Source organism: Falco punctatus (assembly GCF_963210335.1).
Source record: "Falco punctatus genome assembly, chromosome: 10".
Lineage (NCBI taxonomy): Eukaryota > Metazoa > Chordata > Aves > Falconiformes > Falconidae > Falco > Falco punctatus.
This window is the reverse complement of record NC_137590.1, coordinates 34,008,437-34,027,118: the sequence shown is the minus strand read 5'-3', so window position 1 is coordinate 34,027,118 and position 18,682 is coordinate 34,008,437. Positions and strand designations below refer to the sequence as shown.

Here is an 18,682-nt window from a genome sequence, read left to right as displayed (position 1 = left end):
CCTTGCTTGCACCCCAAGGTCAGAAGGAAAGGCGACCCAGGGATGCCCTGAGATTCCTGCTCATTTCGTAACAAGCCACTGGAAAAGGAAATTGAGCTGAATATTCACATGCTTAAGGCCATTTAAAGCAGAGACCGGCTCTCCTAACATACCAGGGTTCCTCCAGCCTCTGGGGGCAAGAGGCAGAGAGGAAGAGAAATACCTTTTGGGGAGAAAGCACTACTAAGACAGGAGTTCCCCTGAAATAACTAGCAACAGAAGGGGGGAGGGAAGGAAAAAAACCCAAAGCAAAAAACAACCACCCACAAACTTTCCCTGAGGAAAAGCTTCAAACTGATGAAACCTCTATATTCAGAGGTCAGCAGATGCGTGGCGAGTGCAGGGCTGACCACGGCAGCAACACTGGGACACGTGCAGAACCCATGTTCTGCATCCCACATGGAGAGGGGATTTGCAATTAGGATCACAACGAGAGAGTCCCCAGGGAACCAGGGAAAACTGAGTAGCTAAAACACTCACAGTTTGCCAGCTGATACAGATGGTTTTTTTCAATAGGAAGATAATAACAGGTCTTAGGAAAACATAAGCCCCTCCCTGGAGATAAGAGTGTTGTTTCAGCACTTAATTTTTCCCAGTCTTCCCAGGAAACCCAGCAGAGACTCCCCCAGTGCACACATTCTTTACTCAAGTTAAATTAGATTGATGCCCCCTGGGAAGACTACTGCTCTAGACAGCTGATGGGTGCTTTTACCTTGACCCTCATGGTGCTCCTACCCCTGTGATTGAAACAGCACTTAGAAGTTTCATTCCCAGTTCTTTCACAAAGAGAAACCTGCAGGCAACGTACATCCACTCGGATCAAATGCAGGAGTACACCTAAAATCCTAGTGCCACCTTCTTTCTTCTGGTTTCCAAATATTAAGAAGAAAATTGAAGCTTGAACCATTTCTTCTTGCTTTCCTAATGGAACCATGACAAAGCTGCTGTGCAATTCTCTGTTACGGGCTGGGGGCAGCAGAGCAGGATAAAGCCAACTGCAGGAGTTAACCTGGAGCAGCAAACAAATTATTTACGTGCCCACATGCAGAGCCAAGCCCTGTTTGTCAGAGGAGTAAGTATCAAAGGCTTTGAACACAGCCCTCCGCTCCCCGCTGTCATCCTCTGGTGCTCACAGCCTTAACAGCTAGCAGTGACAGAGATGCCTCTGTGAAAGGGGTGGTAGAAATGTCAAGGGGGATGCAAGATGCAAGAGCAAGACGAAAAGATCTCTGCGCCTCTGAAGGGTAGCTGTCTGTGAGAAGCCAGTTCATGACGCAGAATGGTTGGGAGCAGTTGGTGAAAGCAACGAGGCATATGAAGATCGTTTGTCCCCGGAGCAGCAGCCGTGGAGGAGACAGCAGCACTGCCCCAGGACATCCCACACGCCGCCCTGCTCTGGTGGGGTATCTGACCAGGGGATGCACACACGGGGATGGCAGTGCCTGTATCACCAGCGAGTCTCCAGCGGCCCCAAGCACGGGCACAACAGGAGAGCGCAAGGTGCTGCGTAGCCATGCTCTGCCCGGGGACGCTGCCCTTGAGGTGAGGGTCCTAACCTGCTACTCAGCACTCCAACTCACCCGCTGCTCAGCATCACTGCTCAGCGCCCCAACTCACTGCTCAGGGTCAGGCCACGTCACCCACCAGCCCGCCAGCAGCAGCTCCCACCCACCCAGTGCTGCTCAGCCTCCGGGGCAGCCGTCACAAGGGAAAACGAGAGCAACCCAGATTGACTTACCCACTGCAGCAAATGCAACGCTGCTCTCCACTTGCATTACCCATCCTTATGCTCTCACAACTGCCTCTCAAGCTATTTTTTTCAAGTCAGCATCTAGGCTTTTTCCTAGCTAATATGACATTTCCTCTCCCTTCCCCCAGCCGGAGTATTTGGTGAAATTGCTCCTTCTGCAAATTGTGCTGCAAATGCTGAACTTTTGCCAGTTAGACAGGGAAAGCCTTGACTAAAAATAAACGTTTCAGAAAATAGATCCCTTCCCAGTATGATGAAGTAGTGTATAATGCATGCAAGCAGACCTGCCAGAACACAACCTCCAGATCTGCATGAGAATCTCATCAAGCTCAGTGACAGACAGCTGCAACCACTGTGGCTTGTCCCGTCTTACAAAAAAATGAATAACAAGGGAAAAAAAAAAAAAAAGTGGGGAGTTTGGGGAATGAGAGAGGTAGGGTTGAGGGTGCTGGGGTAAATCAAGTTTCTCCGCTTTGCCAGCAGGAGAAAGCGCCACCGCCGCGTGCCTGCATCCCCTGCGAACCGAGCCACTCATAACCCGTGCGGCAGGAAGAGGATGACACGCGTTCCCCGCACGGCCGCTGCAGGAGGCAAAACCAAAGCGCAGGAATCCTGCTGCAGCTGAGGCACGGAAAAGAATGACTTGGGCTTTTGCCACCTGAGTCACCGGGAGTCTGGGGCACTGACTCAGTGCTGGCTCCCTCCGACTCAGACGCACCTGCCACAGCTTGCCAGCAAACAGAGGCACTCCTACCTTTGCTGTTCCCCTTCTCAGCGCGGTTCTCCCTTTGAAAAGATGCCTTTGACGCCAGAAAAATAACTTAAGGAAAGGAAAGTATGATGAGAAGGCTAGCAGGGGAAGCACAGGCAGCGCTCTACCAACCAGCTCTGCTTTAAGCTCTGGAATGGAGAGCATGTCTGCTTGCCCGGTGCGATAAATCCCAGGAAATAACAGGGGAATGAGGTGGAAACGGCTCCGCCCCAACTCCTACTCCTCCAGCGCGTCTGCCGCGCCACCCAGACAGTCCCGGTGAACCAGGTTTTCAAGAAAGATCACTTTCCATAATGAATCCATTTCACTTTTTGAAGGATCAAGGAATTGTCATGCGGCGAGTTACAGTTACGTCCTCCAAATGGGCCATCCAGCATGCAGGCAGGCCAAACGCAAGGCAACGCCAGTTTGGGATGAGATCCATCAGGGATGGACATTTTCAGGAAGAGCTTCTTCTGCTCTGTAAGCTCTCAGGACAAGCCGATGGCTTGAGCTCGGGTGCCAGGCCAATCCCTCCTTACCCATCAATGCTCCTGCCACAGCAGCCACTCATCCCCCTCTCGGACCCCCCTGAGTGACCACAACTAGCCAAATATCGCACTCCAATCCCGGTGTGTGGTTGCACACACACCTCTGGACAGCTGGGAACATAATTCCAGCTCTTCAAAAAGTAGCCTGCAACCCAGGCCTACATTTTCTTCTCAAAGCACCACAGGAATTGCAGTCAAGGTGCACGAGGACCCACTGGCAGCAGAGCAAAGGGCACCACTGAAAGCACGCTTGGCACCTGGGTGACAACCGACTCAAGTAATCCACTTACAGCGCCAAACAGCTGCGGACAGCAAAGATGAGACCTTTTCTCTGTTGAGCACTGATGCCTTAAAGCAATAACAAAGCAAATAACTCGTGCAAAAGGATGCCCCGGGCAGCGCAGCGGAGGCATACCCCTCTGCTGCTGACAGCAATCAGCGGCACAGCACAGCAGGAACGATCCTGGGAGGAGTAAGCTGCTACAGGCTGTTCTTGCCATACACTGAGAAAACAACAGCAGATTTGTTCATGGTTGGATACCAACATGAAAACAGCTTCCCCCCACCCCCGCTCGGGATGGGGAGCGATGGAAGGCCAGCGAAGCAGGGGAGGGCGCAGCCCCCAGCTCGACTGGGATCCCCCAGCTGGTGCCACAGGAAGGAAAAGGTTGTGCTGACGTGGAGCACAGCGTGGCCCCCCAGGAGCCGCTCTGCAGCAACACTGTGTTCTCCAGTGCTCTCCTCAGAGGGCTGGCAGAGAGGCTCCATGCACACCTTACCTTCTGCCTGGGTGTTTTCACGTCTGGATAGAAAAAACCTACTCACCGCAGAGCAGCCTCTCCCACAGTATCTGCCAGTCCACACTGGTAAGGCAAGCGGTGCGCACATTCTGCTCTTGGACATGCACAGACCCTCTCCCGCTCGCCAGGAGCACAGCCAACGTACCTGCTCAGAGCGTCGGCTTCTCCAGAGGCACCGACAAGGAGCCAGAACACCATCCCCATCAGCGTACAGGAACTGGCAAATCCTGTGAGCGGTAAGAGAGAAAAGCAATTAGGGACATTAATAAGAACCGGCTGGGGAAAGGTAAGGATGCCACAGCAAGCTCGTGAGAGATGGGCGGCTGTTAGATCCCTGGCACGGCAGCGGGGTCACCCAGCACCAGGCTGTCGGGGTGCTCCTGCGAAACCACAGAGGGAAGCCAAGGTAAAAAGCAAGATGATGAGTCCAGGACCAAGGTTGTTCATCCGACAAAGACTCCTCAACCACCAGTGCAGCGAGGTTAACGCCTAGGCAGAGGAGATGCCGCTGAAGATCTCCTGGTGCACAGCACCTGAGTGATTCCTTACGGCCTGCAGAGCAGGTGAATCCCATCTGGCCTCAGAGCCAGGCTGCTTCCACTTTTTCATGATTACCATTGATTCTTCATTATGGTTTCATAACATAAATGGTTTTACATTTCCCACTGATCCCTTTATCAAGCTTTTTGTACATTAGTTACACAAAAGATATCTGAGCAAAAGCTGTGACAGCAGCCGCCTCCGTGGGCTGCAGAAACACCTCACTGCAGGCATGCAAGGCGCCTGCTGCCTGCAGAAGAAGCAGTATCGGGGAGGCGGGGGGGGGGGGGAAGATGTTTTACTGCAAACAATTCTAAGGAGCTGTAAGGAATGTTTTTTCTGATGATACAACCGAAGCAACGGTCACTGCATCCCAGCTGGTTTTACTCTCAGGTTTTACTTTTTCCCATTCTGTTCACACAGCGGTTCAGGGGCAGCCACGAACACGGCGGATGAACAACCATCCTCAAGCATGTTGCAACGGGCAGAGGATTGGGAAGCAGAGGGAGGTACGGGAACAGGGTGGGACAGCTGCTCCAGCCAAAGCACCGAACCAGCAAGGGGAAGGTACGGCATCAGCCCCACAACATCTCACATATTTCCTGCCTGCTGGACCTTGTCAGGAACGGCAAGAAAACTTACTCATGCAGCGCGCTGGTTTACCTTGGACTGAGAAAAAAAGATTTGTTTTCCCTAGTCTCTGTGGGTGACTCACAGACATCAGCCATTGCCAGCTGGTATTTAAAGAACCGAGAAAAAAAAAACATAATCCATTGGACCCCCACTTCCCCCTTTCTCCCTTCCCGTTATGGAAGGGCTGAAGGCATTTCTAAGGATGAAGACAATGCTGAAGACCACAGCACAGACCTCGGACTCCAGCCTCAAGCTGATTTTTCCATCAACATTTGTAATTGCTCTCCCTGTTGCTTTACATTATCGCACTAGCCAACACACAAGAGTTATTTACTTGCATCGTGTACCTCCAGGAGGGTCTTCTGTTTTTCTTTTGAAGTCAGTAACCAAACCCTGTTCTGCAGTGGAACATAAAGTCTCTACAAAGACCAAAATAACATGACAAATCCAACCTGGCCAATAATCTTCAGTGGCAGCTTATTTATGGAAGTATGGAAAGACAGATTTCCTCCCCCAGCAAGGAAATTTATACTTCAGTTTCGCGTGGCTTAAATCTAAAGGGGCGGCATTAGCTTTGTAGGACTCCATCTGCACTGGCACCGACCCGCGCCAGGGCTTTGCACGTGGGGGAGAACAGCACGGCTGCCGTGCAAACAACCTTTTGTCCCTCCCTCCTCCAGCTCCTTCTTCCTCCAACAACTTTCTCAACGCGACTGCTACTATTAGACAACACTGCAGAAACATCACTGGCAAAGTTCAAGCTCCTCGCCTGCCGGTACTGCTGAGCAAGGCAGAGATGCTTGCAGCTTCTCCTAAGTGCTGCTGGATTTAATCAAACCCATATGAAGGTGGCCTCGCCTGCCTTCCCCAAGCAACCACAGCTCTCAAACAAAGCATTTTGTCCCGCAGCAGCCAGACATACTGGGGACACAGCTGAGAGCCAGGGAACCAGCCCCTCCACCCCCTTCCCAAACTCCCTTCTCACAGCGCCCAGCCCAGCGGCATCGCGCGCCCCAGGGCTGCTCCCCCCTGGAGACACAACCACGCTCCAGGCACTGCAGGGCATGGATGACACACTCATGCCAGCAAAGCTCCTCTGCTGCCCTCCCGCAGCTTCAATGTGTCCACCAAAACATGTATTTCTCAGTGTCACCACCTCAACAACCTCTTTCTGGCCCTGACCTCAATGTCACAACACGTTGCTCGTTGGCAGACTGAACCAGCACGGTAACATTTTGTTTTATTTCATCTAATGCAGCAAATAAAGATTCACCAGACTTTTTAAAAAAAAGTTTTGAAGCATAGGGGCAGACGACTGAGCGATACCTGCAGAGGGAGGAGGAAGCATCCCCAGATCAGGAGTGAAGGGCGCGAGGAAGGCAGTGGGGCAGAGAAACAGGAGGGCTCCGCGTGGCAGGAGCAAGCAGCCAAGTCCCCCCAGCATAAGCAGTAAGAGAGAAGGGTGGCACTGGCCAAAGGGAAGGCACACGACCTTGGGGGACCTGCCAGACCCCAAGACTGACCATGCGACTTTGCATGGTCACAAGCAGATACACCCACCATAAGAGAATCCCTACTCTGAAGCTTAAATAGAGGGATGGGGTGTTTCCTGCCATCTTTGAGAAATAATAAAGTTTTCTTTAAGAGGCTTACGTTAATTTTCTCCTCCCCTTCCGTGATGATCTTGCAACACCAGCAATTTCAAGCTCAAGCAAACAGCTCGGGGGGGCCCCCAGCCAACAGCAAGGCTGAGCATCTGCGCTGCTTCTCACAGCAAGGCGCACCACCCGCTGTGACCAGCGCGTACGATGGGCTCCTCCGATACAGGATCCGGCTAGTACGATGGGCTCCTCTGATACGGGGTCCAGCTAGCACCGGGAGAGCCCGCCGGCTCCTCACTCAACAGACCTTGACACGTCGTCATCAAGGCAACAGAGTATTTGCAACAAGCACCTAAGACAAGGGCTTTTCAGCTCAAGATGAGTCGGGTGAATGTTTATAAGAAGTCAAGCAGGAAGATAAACCTACCCCCAGCCTTAGGGCAAGAGAACAGGACAGCGGGACTGGTCCTGCTCCCTCCCACAGAGGCACTAACACATCAGGCCCTGGTCTGCAGCGTATTTAAGCAGAGAAACCATCGAATCACAGAGTAGTTTGGGTTGGAAGGGACCTTTCCAAGGTCATCTAGTCCAACCCCCTACCCTGGGCAGGGACATCTTGCACTAGACTATCCAACCTGGCCTTGAACGCTCCCAGCCATGGAGCTTCTCTGGGCAATCTGTGCCAGACAACTACACCCTTATATTCAATCTAATATTCTCTTTGATACGTTCAGCAGAATGTTTTATTTAAAAGCTGCAGTCAAAGTCCACCGTTTCATTTAAAACCTGTGCTCAAAGTCCTCCCAGAGGGACACCCCCCTGGGTTAATGGGGAAGCTGAACGTTTTCAACACGTACATGAAGCCGTCAGTCAGCAATGCACCTCGTAGGACTCCACTGCCATTGCAGCCTCCCAGAAACGTTAACACACTTTGCAATCCTTATTCCCTCCTTCACAGGGAGGCACGCTGGGGTAGAAGCTGGACATGCTTGGCTGGGGGCTACACAGCTGCCCTCCGGCAAGCCGTGCCCACTCCCACACGCTCATCAGCTTAGCCGATCCAAAACCATCCTTTGCTGCCAAGACAGCCCTGCCTCCTCCCTCCTCCCCCTTCGACACAACCCAATTATCTCTACGCTTGTGGTAGCAACCATCGTTTGCTTGATCCAACTGGAAGCCATTCCAGAAAGAAGAAAATAAAGGGGAAGGATTTCTGGCAGGAGAACAGCCTGAGATCAGCTAAAGCTGATGGGAAGCATGACCTCAGAAAGATGGCACAGCGGTACATCTGGAAACCTAGATGAGGCTTTCAAGGAACCATGCTTCAACACATCATAGCTTTGTCTTTGCACAGGGGTAAGTCACTTAAAAAACACTTGAACAGCTGCATTCACTGCTGGATGTGCCCGTTCTAAAGACCCATCTAAAACAGCCCGGTGAAGTGCTATGTGAGGTCTCCAAACTAGGCTGATGCACCCAGACGGCAACACACCACAGCTATGCAAACCTCGCAGCTTATACCAAGGAACAGCAGTTAAAAACAATTTTTCCAAGAGGTTTGGGGATTATTTTTTTTTTGGTGTGTTTTGCCCCAGCTGAAGGGTGTTCTCAAATACTTTTTTTCAGGAGAAGAGCAGCAAGGACAAGCATATGTGAAGGATCTAGCAAAAACTCTTAAGCAAAGCAGACAGCAAGATGCTGAGAATAAATAGACAAAGCCCTTTCCAGCACCAGCGTTCAAATCCATCTGGACATATCTCAGGCTGTCACAGCAGCCCATAGAAGGGGTTTTCCAATTCCATGCAGAGAAACTCTGGAAAATAAAGACAGAAAACCAGAAGCACTAACTCAAACTCTAAGCCAGCCCTTCACTCTGAGACGTGACCTCCTTGACCACCCCCAGGAACACAGAGGGAGAGCACAGCACAGCCCTGCCTGGTCCCCACAGGGTGGCCCCAGTCGTGTCCCCCCCCACTTCCATCCCGCTTCTCCTCTGGCACAGGGGTGGATGGAGGGGTCCCAAGAGAGCCGAGAGTCCCGGATGGGCTGCTGGCACAAGCCTTCGCAGCCCAGCCAGCCACCTCACCTCCAAACCCAGCCAGAGCACCATCCCCACCTAAAAAAAGTACGTGCCACGACGCTGCGCTGAGTGGAGGGAGCTGATGCACCAGCATCCCCAGAGGTACCATCCAAACATCCCGGCAGCAGTCCACCAGAGCTGCCCCCAGCTCCTTACAGAGGTGAAAGAGGGAGAGCTCATCCTCTCTTGGTTTTGTAAGTTTGTGCAGCATTAGTCACCAGGCTCCTGACGAAGCTGCCCTGGGCCCCCAGGCGAGCCTTGCCTACCAGCTCTGCCGCGCTCGCACCGAAACCACCGCCTCCGCCAGCTCTCAACACCGACCGACGAGCACAGTTAAAACCCTCATGTTCAAGCCTCCTTTAAACACCCTTCACAGAAATACCCAGAGTTGCTCCTTCACTTAATGCACCCTTTTTTTCTTCCCCCCCCCCACCTCCAGAAAAAACACAAAGCTACTCAAATTGAGTTTCCACGGCATTAAAATCAATTAACCAGCTGTGCATCTCCAGCTGTTCTCAGGTAACTGTTACCATGCAGAGCACATGCACACCCCAGAAATATCCCAAAGCATCCTGAAGAATATCACGGACTTTATTACAAAGCTCCAGCTTTCCCCTCTGCAGAAATTCATCCTTACCTTTAGCTTTAAAGCAAAAAAAAAAAAAAAAAAAAAAAAACAAAAAAAACCCACCAAACTAAACAAGCCACTACAGATTGTTTCAAGCCAATTTTTACAGAGCAGAGTCTTTGAAGTCAGCTGCAACTAGCTGTAACCACAGAGCTGATGCTAGGCAGGACACAAGAGCCATCACACAGGCGACATTTACAGCGGGGACCTTTCAATTAAGCTGCGTGCCACCTCCTGGCAGCAGGGACTTGGGGCAGAGCAAGGCCCCTCGGCTTGCAGGAACAAGCAGCCCACTGCACCCACCAAGACACAAGCAACCCCTGCTAACAGACGGAAGCAATGCCCATGCCTGGCTCAAAGACGGGCTGCCAAAGCAATCAAGCCAGGCGTTCGGCTGCACCTCCCCAAAGGTCTCCTGGCCCGTGCTGTGGCTCTGCTTTCCCCGCCGGCATTGCAGCGCCGGGAAGACTCACTCTGCAACGCGGCTTTGCAAGCAGACGTCTGCAGCGGGAGCAGCCTCTGGTGCGCAGCTCCATTCACTCGTTTCTTAATGCAGTTTCTTGAAATAAAACAAGAAGATCTAAATTCCCACTCCGTCGGCTCAGGCAGGACACCGGCTAACCCAACATACTCATCTCCAAGCCTGCCACTTCCCGTAGCCGGAGAATATGGACTAGCAGCACTGTTTGAGCCACAAACTGAAGACTGAGGATGCGTTTCCCAGCCAAGGGCTGGAGGGGCATTCACGCCTCCTGCCCAGCCTCCCTGGGATGGGACCTCCCTGTCCATCCAGCTGCCCCCGTGCTGGATCCAGCACCCTGCAGGAGATAACTGCTTGGGCAAGGACGCTAGCTGGGTCTCCACTGACCTCATCCAGTGGCATGGCAAAGCAGCCCAGTCCTTGGGGGATTACAGCATCCCACTGCAAGAGGCAGCTAATCACACTTTAAAACACGTCAGCTAGAAACAAGTCCAGCCCCTTCAATGGTTAAGGTCTTCTGAAGCTTATTGGTTTTCTCAGCTGTATGTTATATATTCCACTTTCCCACCCCCAATTCAACTTCAAATTCCACCCTCTGTAGCTCACAGCATCATTCTCTCGCAGCGTGGGAGACCCTGAGCAGCCTCCAGCCAGCCCTCTTCACCACAGAGGTACCAAAGCACAGCCATCAGGTCACCCCCAAACATCCCAAAGCTGAGCAGACAGAGTGCCACAAGGCCTCCAGCCGCAAAAACTCAGAGAGGACCCGGACAAGCTGACTCCCTCATACCACAACACGGATCAGTGCCAAATCCAGTTCCTTGTGGCTTTTCCAGGGGCATTGTTAGGGCCCAGCACTGAGGCAACATCGCTCACCAAACGTCGTGCTGTTCAAGGTGTCTCAGCACTGCTCAGCATCCTCAGTTCATGACCTGCAGAGCCTGCCATGGGATTTACACTATAAGCGCAAGACAGTCAGAAGGACAATGTTACCAGCCTCTACTTACTCAGCCTCTAGACATCTAGAGCAAACAGGCTTGGCATCTCCAGGAGGTCCAAGAGATGGTCCTACCAGCCCTGTCTCTAGGGAACAGAGTGATGGGCATCAGCCTGCAGCAGCTGAGGCCGTTCCTCCACAGCTGAGCTGGTACAGCTGCCTGCAAACTAGATGAGGATGCAGTTGTGGCTCAAAGATACTTCTGTAAAGAAGAAATTTAATGCCAGGCCCCCAAACTGTTGCACCAAGGTGGCAAGAAGGTGACTCAGCCCTGCACCTAGGCCAGAAGAGCCATAAAGCAATAAATGCTTTGCAGAGCAGGTACAGGTTTCCCTGTGAAATCCATGCAGCAAGTCAGGAAGCAGAGAAAATAGTGATGCTTTGAAACAACTTCAGGAACTTGATCTGGTTAACACTGTAATTGGCAGCCAAAGCACACACAACACTTCTGACCCACTTTATTACCACCCAAAGGAAACAAACATATTACATCCTCCCTGATAAGTCCCCCACATTCAAGCAAGGATGCTCTCACGACCAGTTTTGACTCACGGAACTGGGGAGGGGAGGGAAGAGAGAAACCATAAGAATAAGACACCAAAGGCACAACACTTCTCAATAAACTGAATTTTTAAACACGCAGGTCGTTTTCTTACCGGCTCCCTCCTCGTCTGCTCTGTATTGAAATGTTTGACAAGATACACAGTTCGCTATGGGTGCAACTTTGCACTGCCCAAGCCACGTCAGAGCTATGAAAGCAGGAAAGGAGATGCTCAAAAAGTTCATCTTGGGAAGAGAAAGCCATGCTATTAAACTAAAACTTGAGTAGGCAGCTATGATGCAAATGGATAAAGCTTAAAAAAAAAAAAAGGGAAAAAAAGGGAAAAAAGCAAAAAGAAAGGCAAAAAAAAGGCCAAAAAATTTTGAAAACAAAAAGGCAATTGCACCAGCTCAAGACCGATAGCTGCATCCCCCCCAGCATCCTGCCACCATGGTGGCGAGCAGCAGCCGTGGCTCTCACACACCTGGTCAAGGCACCTGCCAGAGGTGTTTCCCCAGCAAACCCTGCAGCAGCCGGGGCAAGGCACGCGAAGCATGGCCCTCACTGGGCAGGGAACAGAACCGAAAGGCACGGGAGGCAGGAGATTTAAAAACTCCAGCCAGGAGGTGAGCCTCTGTGAGATTCTGCTGGTTTCTGGCAAGCGAGCTGCCCCAAAGCATGCGTGTAAAGCAGCCACACGTGGCCGCGCAGCTACTGCAGAGAGAAGAGATGCATGAGCGGGTTGCAGAGCGTGGACGGCTGCCCCAGCTGCTGCTCGGGCACCGGCAGAGTGTGCACCCCGCTTTGCTGAACAAGCAAATCTCCACCACACCTCTCGCAGGAGAGGGGCATCCACAAGCTGCTGAATACCTCAAGCATTTCTGAGCAAGGTGGGTGTAATTCTGCTGTCAGGATGCCGGCAGCACCCTAAGTCCTAAGGAGATCAATATTTGTACCGACGGACAGTCGGGCAAAGCTAGCATGATGGGGGCACGTGGGGGGCTGAGACCCCCCAGCACCTGCTTCCTCTTCATGGACCTTTCTCCCCCCCAGCCTTGGCCTGATGACAAGTTGTTTCCCCACAAGGAAAACCCTGCACTGAGCTCCAGAAGGTGGGAAAGCACCACGTTTGCTTCATTTTGGGGGCACCACAGCACCAGGGCTCGTCGGTGCTGTGAGCTCCCACCCTGCTGGATGCAAGTGCTCGGAAGCCCCTCTGCATAAAGCTGAACGGCGCCGGCTCCTGTGTTTAATTTCCAGGATCCCAGCCACAAGGAGAGCTAAAAATATCCCAATTAACCATTCCTTTTCAATGCAAGACTCACTGATGGTTCCACGGCAGTATTATACAACTGCAAACAGGAAGATGTGGTCTACAGAAAAAAAAAAAAAAGAAAAAAAAAAAAAAGAAGAAAAAAAAGAAATTGCACTGGGAAAACAGCTAGCCAGGACAGCAATCTGGGACCTCACTGCTCAAAAATATGGATGAGCTTGTGCTACTGGCAATTGTGGTGGCTAGCTCTGATGTCCTTGCAAGCCTGCTGGTGTAATATACATAGGGTATCATTTTTGCTTTGCGTTGATTACACAGGGTGAGCTCGCTCTGGCTAGATCCCATGCAAGCTGTCTCCTGAATCGGCTGGCTGCTCAGCTCGGCCATCCCCACATGTCAGAAGTTAAACAGGAAACTTATTCCTGGTAAAACCCGCTGCAAAGAGGCAGCTAGGCTCTGAAGCTAAGGATTTCTTCACATGCAGATTTAGCAGCAATTTTTTTTTTTTTATCTCTGCCCCATCTCTATGCTGACACCTAGACTTTAAACATCGTCTGTGGGTTAATACAGGAGCACATTACTCACAGCGGCGCACCCAGGAGAACCAGCAAATCCTCTCCATTTGAGCCCCGGCATCGGCTTTACCCTGGAATTACATTTATCTCTCCGGCACTAGGCTCCCATTAATGGAATTACCAGGCAGGCTGCTTCAGACTTAACACTTGAGAGCAGCAGCCTGCAATGGCACCGCTCCAGCCTCAACCCGCAAAGCCGACACGCTTTCTCCATCCTCCAACGAGCTGCTGCCCTAATGAGCCTGACCCTGTGACGAGAGCCAGGGAAACAAAAGGAACAAACCCGAATTGTCCAGGGCAATCAATATCTTTCCAGGAACACGCAGGCCTCTTGCCAGCTCTCTCCCAACCCCAATTTAGCTCTCCCGCAGCACAGAGGGGGACGGCACGCGCAGGAGCAGCGCAGCAGGATGCTGAGCCGGGAAGCACAGCGGGATGCTCAAGCAGACACTCAGGGAGGGTGAATCTTCATCAGCCTCTCTGCAAATACCTGATGCTGAGGGTGTCAAAGCAAACCCACAGCTAAGGAGAGCACCCATTCACCTCGAAAATCAGAGAACAAGCACTCGAGCCTGAACAGTTGTTTCAGAAATGCCCACCGCTGTGTAAAATGGGGAGGCGTACCGTAGCAAACCAGCCAAGATCGCTAACCTCAGCATGGAAGATTATCTTGCACGTGCTAGAAAACTGCCTTCCATCATCACACAGCAGCTATTGCAGGGCCACGCCGAGTGGTTTGCAGCACACCAGTTCCTTAAACCACCCCTGAGCTACGCAATAAAATGGACAACTGGGAGTGCCACCGGCTGCCGAAAGCTAAAGGGGATGCAGCCAGCAACCTACTGCAAAGCTCCACCGACAGCACCGCAACTCAGCATCTCTGGGGGCTGTTCTTTGCACAGAGCAGCTGTAGGTTTGTTGAGATGGGTTGGTGGGGTTTTTTGCCAGTCACCTGCAGAGGGATTTCTCTGTCCTTGGCAGGGCAGGAGCGCAAGGAGAAAACAGATTCACCAGCACTCGAACGATGCTCGCCCCAGGTGTGGAGAGCCAGGTGCACAGCACTGCCAAGGCAAGGAAAGGGCAGCAAGGGGAAAGCTGGTCTGCAGAGTATAGACGTGCCCTTACAACAGCTTGAGCTGCGGGAGCTGAACTCCTCTCTCCTGTGATTAACATGCCGGAGAGGAAAGCACAGGAATTACTCCAGCATGACTGCGAAGGACTAACAGGCTTTCAGCTCCAGAGTCTATCTTAACACGCACTCTTTGGTGTGATTTTAATTCTAAAAAAAAAAAAAAATAAAAGGAAAAGAAAGTGTTTTTGCTGTGAGAAAAGATCCCGTGCAAGCCCGTCATTGAAACCACCCAGGGAGCAGAGGAGGGAGGCTGTGGCTGATGAAGCCAGGCTGAAGGCAATCCTCTCTTCCCCCTGCCCCTGCATTTGCTCTGCCAGTTGCTCGCAGCAACATAACGATTCAGGGAGGCAGACTGCCCCGTGACAGGAAAAACACATGTAACACCCAGGCGGTGAAACCTCACTCGCATCTGAGAGCATCTATGCAAAACGCAGCCTGAAAACATTTTTTCCAGCTCCACAGCGTCGAGCTGATGTTTTGCAAAAGTGAGATGGGGAAAGGCTACTGCTTGCATCTCAGGCGAGATTCACCAGCAGGAGATACTCTCAAGCGTTTCCCTATTTTCTGGATATCAGAAGAAAAAAAAAAAAAGAAGCCTATGGGCAAGATGATGGGGTCCTGCAGCTCAGGGCAATGTAAAAGAGACAGGAGGGCATCAGGAAAAGAAATGACACACGTGCAAGGCTCTTCAGCCTGGCACCCAGGGGTACAGCTTTGGTAAGAAAACGACTTTCTTTTTAAAAGAACGATAAAGGTAAGGAGGTGTCAGAATTATGAGTCAAGCTCTGAGATAAGAAATCATACTGCTGGCTGGGCGTGGCTGTTTGGACACTGTTGGGTTTTTTTAAAAAGATAACTGTGTCTTCCAGGACATGTTTGTTGGCCAATCTTCCCTCTGCTGACAAAAAAAACAAGAAGGGAGCTCACAACCGTGAAAACAGTAGATGAAAGGTAGGACGGTTTCCGAAGAGCTGAGCTCATGCTTCACCAGCCCTTTAAAGTAAGGTGCAACGTATTAGTATGCCGAAAAGGACAAGAGAGGAGTAAATTTGAAAGCCCAAGTAGTTTGATAAATTATCATTCAGAGAAGCTATTAAGCAAACTCTGCAAGAGGCAGAGCCCATTCACAGACCAGAAGCTGTCAAGGAAAAGAAAGAAATAATTTTTAAAAATCTATTTCTCAGTTGTGAAACTGTTGATAGACAGGAGTATTTCATCACGAATTCAGGCTGGAGGAGGCTAGCTCAGCAAATGCATCCAGGAAAAGAAGTAACTTGTACATCAGAGGACAAACTAAGGCGAATCCCTCAGGAAGGGTGTAAAATTGAGCAGAATGGGTTTGAATCCAACAGAACCCTGCCTTGAACACAGCCGAGGCAGAAGTACAAATGCAAGGCAGGAAAGCAAACTGTGTAAGGCACCCAGGAGCCCAACGGTGCGAGCGCCACAGCAGGTCCCATCGCTCCCTCCCAACTTCCCCACTGCTCAGGGAATTGCTGTAACCTGGGGACAGGCATCCCTGGGGACAGGCATCCCTGCCTGCTCAGCCCAGGACTTTGCAAGGTGTTAAGCAACCGCCACCGAGGTTATACAACAGAAGGGATTTTGTAATCCCTTTGGTTTAGAAAGCATTTTGCACAGGCCTTCACTGCCGTTCGGGTTTGCCTTCTCTTATTCAAGAACATCAGAGGGAGAGAAAAGTGACCGAGCACGAGGTAAGGCATTTACCAGGACAGGTTTCTAACTAAACCCTGGATACGCCGCTGAACACAGCTCCACATTGGCGCGTCAAGCCCATTAGCAGCCTCCTCTTCCTCACACTGTGCTGGCAGAGAAAGGTCCTGATATTCCCCCCGGCTTTGCCAGGCAGGCCCTGACGGAGCGCATCCCGCTTCCCCACCAAAGGCAGGGTACCGGCTCCCGGCCAGCCGCCGCAGCCCCCCCAAAGCTCCAGCACATCCCCAGCCACCACTTCAACCGCTGCCCAAAGCCCCCAGACCCCGCGCCTCCTCCTTCCTCATCCAGTTGGGAGACGCTGCACTGAACTCCCGCTGGAGCGCAAAATAAAGGGAAACATTTCTTGAGGGAAAAGCCCCACCCCCCCCACCCCCCGTCCACCACGGTGCCACATGTCACTTGTGGGGGTGCTGTCATTACAGGAGGCAGCACAAGGCAAGCGGGGGCAACTGCAAGCAGCAGGTTCCCTAACCCCCTCCAGCTGCCCCCGCCACCCGCAGGGACCAAACCGGGGCGTCCCACTGGTGCTGCCAGCTGCGTCCCGGGCTGTGGGGGCTGGGGGTCCCCGCTGACCCTGCGTACCCAGGCTGCAGCCGTGCCAGCCGGTGTGTCCCCGGGAGCGGTGGCGCCGGGGACCCCCGGGAGCACGCCTGGCTGCTGGCAAGGCCAGGCCGCCCCGAAGAACAGCCAGGGCCATCAAGGGCAGCTCCTGTGCTGCTTCGGGGCGGGGGGAACACACGACGCACAGGGTAGCACCTGGGTTTGTTGTTGTTTCGCTCTGCTTTGACCTCAGTGCAGCCCCCCCACGGCTCAAAGGGCTGCCCCAGCCGCTGCCGGGTGCGCAGCCCCATACCCTGCGCCCCCCCATCCCTTTGCAGCCCTTCGCCCCACAAAATGCCCCCCGCAGCCCCCCCTGGGCCCCCACCCCTGCAGCCCCGCACCCCCCCATGCCTTCCCACCACAGCGCGCCGGCAAACGCCCAGCTGCCCCTTGCAGCCCCTCCATGAGCACACAGCCTTTTTCACCCACACCCCCCGCGGTGCCCCCGGGTACGCAGCTCTCTGCACACAGCCCCGCGACGCCCACAGCCCTCCGCACCCCCCATGCCCCCAGGCACATGCCCTTTGCGACCCCCCGCCCCGCCCGCCGCTTCCCCACGCACGCTCCCCTCAGCGCCGCGCACGCCCGTGCCCCTCACCCCTTCCCTGCCGCCTCCCGGCCCCCGCCGCCACGCACCGGCCGCTCCGCGCCCCTCCGCTCCTCACCGCGGGCGGGCGCATCTCCCGCCCCGCCGCGCGTCCCCCGCGCGCCGCCGCCGAGCCCCGGCCGGCGCGCTCCCGCGCAGGCGCACTGCCACCCCGGGCGGGACGGGGGGCGGCCGGCGCCGCCCAGCTTCTCGCGAGAAGAGAATAGAGCAGAGCCGGCAGAGGGTGACTGGTAGGAGGGGAATTAGCTCAAATGGTAGAGCGCTCGCTTAGCATGCGAGAGGTAGCGGGATCGATGCCCGCATTCTCCATATCTTTTTGTGCCCCAGGCCGCAGCTCTCTATCCTTTGGCGATTCAGCAATGCGTTTTCCTTTTTTTAAAAAAATTCCTTACATTCTTATTTACTTCCTTAGAACTCCTAAAGACACATTTTACCAATTCACCAATGTATTTTCCTTTTTTTAAAAAAAATCCTTAAATTCTTATTTACTTCCTTAAAACTCCTAAAAATACATTTACCAATTCACCAATATGTCTTCCTTTTTTAAAAAATTTCCTTACATTCTTATTTACTTCCTTAAAACTCCTAAAGATACATTTTACCGATTCACCAATGTATTTTCCTTTTAAAAAAAAAATTCCTTACATTCTTATTTACTTCCTTAAAACTCCTAAAGATACATTTTACCGATTCACCAATGTATTTTCCTTTTTTAAAAAAATTCCTTACATTCTTATTTACTTCCTTAAAACTCCTAAAGATACATTTTACCGATTCACCAATGTATTTTCCTTTTTTAAAAATTTTCCTTACATTCTTATTTACTTCCTTAAAACTCCTAAAGATACATTCACCTAACCAGTGCTTAGGGCAAGCTGAGTGCTGACTGTAGCCTCCATAGCACGGCCCAATGCGTTTTCCTTTTTTCTTAAAAATTCCTTAAGTTCTTATTTACTTCCTTAAAACTCCTAAAGATACATTCATTCACCTAACCCGTGCTCAAGGCGAGCGGCGCGCTGACTGCAGCCTGCACAGCATGGCGATCAGTTATTTTGCTTTTTCATTTAATATTGGACAAGGCAGCAGACCCGCCGCCTCCGGTGCTTCCCATGGCCGCAGCCCTCACCTCCTCATCCCACCCAGGAGCATCCTCCCTCTCCCAGGCGCCTCCAACAGAGCCCAAGCACCCGTTTGCCTTGAGTAATTTTGAGAAGGAAGCAAAACACCTCAAGGAGGCATCGAGGCATGCACTGTTGACTCAACAAACTGGCAAGATTTTGCCCAGCAAATTTATCCAGGTGCAAAGTTCAGGCAAACGTTCAAATTCTTCATGTTCTGCTATTATTTTACTGCAACACGCCAGAAG

The 18,682-nt window shown here is 52.2% G+C and overlaps 1 protein-coding gene across 3 annotated transcripts in view; it reads right to left on the bottom strand.

Annotated features, from left to right (window-relative positions):
• Window positions 1–17,477, bottom strand: part of LOC308070858 (TBC1 domain family member 3K-like) — an 82,394-nt gene extending 64,917 nt beyond the window's left edge. For 2 of the 3 annotated variants that reach the window (XM_080405500.1, XM_080405502.1), the window contains exons 1-2: window positions 17,346–17,477; window positions 4,037–4,118 (exon numbers count right to left, since the gene is read on the bottom strand). The gene's annotated coding sequence lies outside the window, so the exon portion shown is untranslated. The remainder of the gene's footprint in view (window positions 1–4,036; window positions 4,119–17,345) is intronic. The other variant, XM_080405503.1, reaches the window with a different exon arrangement.
• Between the last annotated feature and the right edge of the window lie 1,205 nt (window positions 17,478–18,682).